The following is a 7,500-nucleotide window of genomic DNA, read 5'->3' as shown; positions in this document are numbered from 1 at the left end:
GTTCCAACATGAGCCGGCTTAGCCAAGATGCACTCTCTAAGGGCAAGACCTTGAAAACAGAAAGGTTAGTTATCTAGTTATTTGGAAATAATAGACGGATTGGACGATCGACGCAGTGCAAGATCTTTGTATGGACGACCTGGACCAGGGAATTACATGGACCAGGGAGTGGCTTAGGTTGAAAGAAACGTGCAGCACTCTCTTGGAGGTTCGTATTATCCCTTGGTGGCCGTTCAAAACAAGTGAGCATATGCGGTGTTCATATTGGTTTAAGGGAGACGTTACATGGCTAGTACATGAGTGGGCTTGTGATCAGATGGATCAGCTTGGACTCAGTGTAGGTCAAGGTGGGATTCCTTAAGATTGAGTGAATGGAATGGATCAATTCCAAGAGGAATTGGAAACACGATGTTAAGTATCTTAGTATGATGAGGATTGAGGTATACTATAAACACTTTTGTTAATGGTATGGGACGTTCAAAGATGTGTGATGCTTTGGAGAATGGTATGGGATGTTTTCCAAATGTTTGATCAAACCAAGATCTTACTCATCTAAGTACTTAATGATCGGTGGTGTGGAAACACACATACTTTTCGATACTGGAGCTACACATAGTGTTGTGAGTCCAGGAATGGTTGGAGAGGGTTTGTTCCAGATGGGAACATGGGAGTGTCTTGTCATAGTGAATGCGGCCAGTTGGCAGGTCATGGATTCACTAGGGCTGGTTAGAGACATCCCGGTATGGATCATAGACAGGGTAATGCCTGCGGATCTGATTGTTGATCACAGACAGGGTAATGCCAGCGGATCTGATTGTTGATCACCGACAGGGTAATGCATGCGGATCTGATTGTTGTCTGCCTTGAGAATCACAAGGTGATATTAGGCATGGACTGGTTTGGACAGAATCGGGCCACCTTGGACTGTCATCAGGGTATGGTGCAGTTTGAGAGTGGGTGTGGACCCCTGATCAGGTTCCAAGGCTTGGAAAGAATCGGGCCACTCTGGACTGTCACAGAGAAAGGGTGCAGTTTGGGAGTGGGTGTGAACCCCTGATCAGGTTCCAAGGTATTTGTCCAACCTCTGGATGCTTAGTGATATCAGCAATCCAAGTGGAAAGGATGCTTGAGAAGGGTTGTGAGGCTTATTTGGCCAAAATCGCCACTAAGGAGGTTGAAGGAGCTGGTGACCCGGACGGGATTCCGCTGGTCAGGGAGTTCGAGGACGTGTTTCGGGCGCTATAGGGCATTCCCCCTGATAGGTCTGACCCGTTCATAGCAGAACTAGAACCAGGGACGGCCCCAATGTCCAAAAGTCCTTATCGTATTGCTTCTGCCAAGATGGCCGAGCTGATGTCGATCAAGTCCAGTGAGGGATGCGGATCCCAGCACAACCAAGTCGGAGATTGACCTAAGGTTGGAATAAGAATGATCAAGGCCAGTAAGGGACAAGGATCACATGACGACCTATTTGGAGATAGGCCTATGGTCGGGTTGAAAACGGTTGAGTCCCTGAGTTGACCAGGACCGGAATATAATCGACTCCATGAAAGGACAAGGATCGGATTATGACAAAGTCCAGTAATGGACAGAGTCAAAATGAGGCGGTTTAGTCTACAATGGACAAAGATCCGGAAAAAAAAAATGAAGTCTAGAGTAGACGACATTCTAAAAAGAGATATGGAATTGGTGTGTACAAGGACATCAACCTGGAGAGTTGGGTCAGTGACACAAGACATGTCCTTGTATGGGTGCTTGATGGACCACTTGATAAGATTTTGGATTAAATCTCTATCAAGTGGGGGAGACTTGTATATATGATGATCAAGGCGTGATCAATGAAAAGGAACATAGAGGGAAATGTAATGAATTGGTTAGGAAGAACCAATCGAGCATGCTCCATGTTCCCAATGCAAAGAATTTGGTTGGAATCTTTTGTCTTCAGACAGGACGGCAACACCACAGGATTCGAGGACGAATCCATCCTAAGTGGGGGAGACTTGTCATGTCCCCGTTCCTGGAACTTGAAATGGGACATAGACGTTTCAATAGAAACGAGACTGCTTTGGTTCAGATCATGGGAATTGATCGTGAACAAGCAGTGACCAGGATGGATCATGAGGAAACTAAGTCTAGGTTTGGAAATAGACCAAGGGACTTAGTAGGATTGAATTAGACGAAGAGAACAAGCTGGACGACTGATGAGACAGCTGGACGATGCGAGAATGAAGCTCGGTCAGCTGGGCGAAGCTCGGACAAGCTCAGTGTAGCTCACTGAAGTGTAGGTCAGCTCCAGCAGCTAGACTACTAGCTCAGTCAGCTGGGACAGCTGGGGATCAGCTCAACTCAGCTAGATGTACTGTTGGAAGCTCAGACCAGTGTGTCAGTTCTGGGCAGCTGGGACAGCTGGGGATCAGCTCAACTCAGCTAGATGGAGTGTTGGAACCTTAGACCAGTGTGTCAGTTCTGGGCGGTTACCGGGCCGGTTGGTTGGCCAAGGATGGCTATGGGCCGGTGGGTTCTTGTGGTTAGGCCATGGGCATGGGAAATCCGTGTGGCCTTGCTTTGGACATGTCCAGGACTGGTTTGACAGCTCCAGGGCGTCCGGTAACTGCCATAGGCGAAAGGGTGCAATCTGTACCATTGATTAAATCAATGGACATAAATGAAACCGAAGGGATGCAATGGTTAGAAAGTAACCACCCCTTCTCCTATATAAGGAACGCAAGTCTGTTCCTTTGCAGGCACGCCAGGGCTTCATCCTACATCCTGAAACATAAACAAAACTAGAGAAAAACAGAGAGATGGTCGGATTCAAGAATCCAATACCAAGAGGCATTCAAAGGCATCAAAGAGGCAGTTTTGGAGGGCAATCAAGAGGGGAGTTGAGAACGCCCCTCTGGTGAGTTTTGATTATTGTTTGCCACGCCAGGGCTTCCTCTACATTCATACTTCACACGAAAATAGCCTGGAGAGAAGATAGGAGGCCGGAACCCACTTCCAATGGTTGAGGCAGCCTTGAAGGCAGATGTGTGTAGAAAGGCAGTTCCATGGCCATTGAAGGGGGAAGTGATGCATGACCCTGTGATGGTGTATGATCATGGACGATCACGTCCTAGGCTTCTTATACAGCCTGGGGACACACGCAAATGGTTAGGGGAGAAGGGAGGAAGCCGGACTCCACTCTTAGAGGCCAAGATAGCCTTGATGGTTGATGCAGTGTAGAAAGTAGTTTCATGGGAGTTCCATGGAAGGGATGATGGGTGCGACCCTTGAATGGATCTTATCAATACTGGAAGTATGTGATAAGGATTGACAGAGGCGTGCACTGGAGGAGCATGGCCTAACACAATAAGAGGAGGTACATGATCTAATCAGATCATGTATAAGGTAACCGATTTTATAATTACTTTCAAGTTATGGTTCTGTCTCTTGTGGTGCGGTTAGGGCCAAGTATGGCACATCCCTTTAAGACTATCAATTGTGATGTAAACTAGGTTTGCATGGTGTAGTCTGTTGGATCAGACTTCATGGCACTGAGCCATGGCATTGGCCGGTTCAGGAATGATGTCCATGGCCTTAGCCAGGCTGTTCTTGATCGAGATATATATGTTCTGGATCGGTTCTTTGGAATCTGATTATGGTAATCTCTTAGTTATGAATTTTCATGAGTTTTCATGAGTTTTCATGAATCTTAATCAGTTTTTAGGAATTGATTTGATGATGCCCACTTTGGGCCGGTTTGGATGATCTTGGACGAGATCTCTAGGATCAAGGCCGGTTCTGCAAATTCTGATTATGGCATTCTCTTAGTTGGGATTTATCATAAATTTACATGAACTTTATTTTGTTTTTGGATCACATTTGAAATCGGCGAGATTTGGGTTTAGTGAGAAATTGATCGATTAGTTATGGAACCAGCCATGCAATGATAGATCCTTGTGTTAGGTTATCGGATTATATGCTTGTGTATTGTGAAATGTTTGTCACTTATTATTATTGATCATAAGGAATGTTAGTTATCAACCTTGGGTTGGTAAGCTATGTGCAAAGCATTCGCTAAGAGCCATAAAGACTAGTCTAGCTAGTACTTGGTGGCGTGGACCATAAGTACTGAGCCTGGGTGTTATTATTCAAGGAAGGCCGTGATTGATGTGACCATGGGTAAGGATGGACGACCTAATCCATAGATGATGGGTCAAGGTGTCGGATCTGACTGATCAAAGGATGCACCAGTTGTAAGAGCAGTAGTGATCGGCTTCGTTGGGACATGGTTCTGGGTCATGTGGGGTGGTGGGTTGATTGACTTAGGATCTGATGGGCATTGGTAGTACACGAGATGGACTTGGTTGCATAAGCTGATAAGCTAAAGGATGTTGAAAGTAGCATGAGCCGGGAAGGGCCCAATGCATGTCCTTAGCTGTTTGAAGACTTCTCAAGGGTTACTTTAGTCAAAGGGGATGGTTGGCTGAATGACTAAGTACCTAGGGGAGTTGTTTTATTAGTAAATAAGCTGGATGCAGTATATGGCAACTGGCCATAGCTTGGACTTAGCTCAGTTCGAGTGTGACAGCTCGATCAGCTGATTTACGAGTTCATTCAGCTAGAGCAGCTGGGCCGATGAGCTAACAAGGTCCGTGGATATGGCTAAGGTATGATCTAGTAACTCTTGCTTAGTTCTAGATAGAATGGACTAGGGGAATGGAACCTCAGATTCATATGACTTGATTCGGGTATAGGATCAACCTTTGAGCTAGTTGGTAGTTGAGAGTACTAACCATTAGCTGAGGTGATTCGACCGGACGAGTATTAGATTGGTTATAGACCAATGGATGATGATATTTTTCCGCTGCATATGTGTTGTATTGATCTAAGCTATGGAATGACTAAGTATACCAAACCCCAAGACAAGCGGTTATATCAGGTTTAGTGTTGGAAATCAGCTTTGGTTACTTCATACGTTCAAGGCAAGTGTGTAGTTGATAGGTTGATCTGCTTTAGCATCTATAGTGCTATCTGCAATCAATAATTCTAAAATGGTGCTAAAGATTGGTTAGATTTTCAAGTTTAAATCAATATAAGATTATAGTCCCTATTTTCAATAGCTAAGCATAATTTATTAAAATTCCTTTTATATAAGAATAAAATAAATTATATCAGTAAGTCTCCCCCCAGACTTAAATTACATTGTCCCAGTGTAACTCAGCCGGAGTTATGATGGAATAATTCATGATGTACGAAATGTAACAAGTAGGGAAGATACATCTGACCGGATTAGATATCGATCGATGGGAAAATGTTACATCGATTGTCGTGTGTTTGTCTATGTCGAGCGATGTCGATGTCTCGTCGGCGGTCGATATTCAGGTCCTCCTACTTGGGTCTCCTAAATCTGAAAGAAATAAAACGAAAGTAAATAAATGCTAGCTAATAAAACCAAACTAAAATACCTAATAGTGGGTTGCCTCCCACTCAGCGCTTGGTTATAGTCATTTAGCTTGACTTTGGTAGTGATTGGCTATTTGGTGGAGAAACAGCTGCTTGTTGGAAAACAAGCATCCACGTCATCTCTGCACATTTTGGACCAAGATGCAATGAAACTTCTTGTGGCCTCATCATTTCTTGTCCATTTGTCATCCATCTTTTCAAGTACATTGGAGATGTTCTGTAGCCTATCTTGAACGTTGTCAATGCTGACCTGGTGCCAGCCTATGTTGTCATAGGCGTATGCTGAAAGTTCGATTTCGCTCGCTTCCTGTCGATCGATGCTGATATCTGGTGCTGGCCTGCGAGTTGCCTTTGAAGGGCTTTGACTTCTCTCTGTAGCCATTCTGCGTGGCTGTCTAGTCCACTGATTCTGTTGTCGAATGGAAAGTAGATGTCATTGCAGCGTTTGTCAAGTCGTTCCTCCATGGTGTCTATAGCAGTGTAGATCTTGGATGTGATCTTGTCAACCTCTGCTGCTGTGTAGGGAAGTAACCCCACAGGATTCTTGCCATCGATCCATGGCCCTTGTAGCCTGTCGATCGAAGATGAGTTTGCCTGGAAAAAATTTTGATTAGTAATGTTATCAATGTCCCTTTGGGCATGAAGTATTTGACTAGACAATTTGTTTAAATCTATCATAACTGGTGATATGAAGCGGTCATGTATGTCCCCGTAGGTCCTCAGTCTCTCATTCGTGGCTGAGACCTTAGCGTCGAGCGATGTGATGTTACACACGTCGATCGATGTGGCTGGTTGTTGGTCCTTCTTGCGAATGGTGTCCAGATCTTGCTGCAGTAGCTCGATTTTAGTGCTCAGCCAGTCCACGTTGTTGTTGAGAGGGTAGTACACGTCGTTTATCCTTGTGTCGATGTATGAGACTTCCCATTCATCATTGTGTTTTGCTGAACATTGCGGTTCTGCAGGGATCTGGGCTGTAGGAAGACTGACGTCAATCGATGGTGCATGTGGTGCGTCGATCGATGCTGAGGTCGTGGCTTCCTTCTCAAGTTGCTGACGTAAAATCTCAATTTCTATCCTCATTTCTACCATACCTCTGAGAAGCTCATTGTAGCCTCTATCTAAAGGTTGATGTGTATCTTCTATCAATGATTTGAGCTCCTCTCCCAGTTTTTTCTGAGCTCCACAAATACCAGTCACCATCTCGTTGATTTCATCTTTGGTGTAGAGTTCTGGTGCCAGTCTTGTGAGTGTGAAGGAAGTGGCATCCTGAAAGACAGATCTGGCTCTCTTCAAAAAGAGATGCTCTTTCCAGTAATTTCCTGATGTCAGGCTTTGTGACAGGTATCATCTCACCAGCTACGCCTCGTGCGTGTCCACACTCATCTCTGTGGACTCCATACTCATCCCTTCGTTCCCAAGTGAACTTTTTGGCTCCGTACATTTCAAAAGCGCGGTTTCCAAATTCATAACGTCTGTCGATCGACGTCGGGTCATCCTTATCGATCGACGTTGGTGTTACCCTGTCGATCGATGTCTGAATTGTCTCGTCGATCAATGATTGGCCTTTTGGTTGGCGTGATAGATCTGGATTGATTTCTGTTGCGGCGACTCCTACGTGGTTGTTAGAATCTGTTTGAATGACGTCTGGAGTGCCACATTGATGTGAGAATAGGTTGTCAGGTCCATTGGCCACTTGAAGGATATCTGCTATGTCCTCTCTGAACACTTGTAAGATCCTTCCATCTATTGCACGTGTGTTGCCAACTGGGTCCCTGAAAATACCAAATTCATCAGGTGTTAGAAAACCGTAATCAATGTTTGCATTATCATTCAATTTAGAAATAGAAAGATTAGGGTTAAGAGAAGAATCGATCGATGTAGATACATATGCATCAATCGATAGCAGAGTAATTTCTGCAGAACTTGTGTTCTTGAGATGATTGCTCTTCCTGGATTTTCCTGTTGATGTAGATGGAAGAGTGTTCATCTTTTCTGCTTGTGTGTCTGCTCTGGTGTTTGGAAGTGGTTTTAGGGGTGCAAAACGTTTTATAA

The 7,500-nt window shown here is 44.7% G+C and overlaps 1 long non-coding RNA gene across 1 annotated transcript in view; it reads left to right on the top strand.

Annotated features, from left to right (window-relative positions):
• Positions 1–5,437, top strand: part of LOC117130828 — an 8,384-nt gene extending 2,947 nt beyond the window's left edge. The window contains exon 2 of the long non-coding RNA XR_004454095.1: positions 4,555–5,437. This is a non-coding gene — a long non-coding RNA (uncharacterized LOC117130828). The remainder of the gene's footprint in view (positions 1–4,554) is intronic.
• The last annotated feature ends 2,063 nt before the right edge of the window (positions 5,438–7,500 follow it).

This window comes from Brassica rapa, unplaced genomic scaffold (assembly GCF_000309985.2).
Source record: "Brassica rapa cultivar Chiifu-401-42 unplaced genomic scaffold, CAAS_Brap_v3.01 Scaffold0709, whole genome shotgun sequence".
NCBI classification, from domain to species: Eukaryota; Viridiplantae; Streptophyta; class Magnoliopsida; order Brassicales; family Brassicaceae; genus Brassica; species Brassica rapa.
Note: the sequence above shows the minus strand (reverse complement) of the source record. Positions and strands in the feature narration are given on the sequence as shown.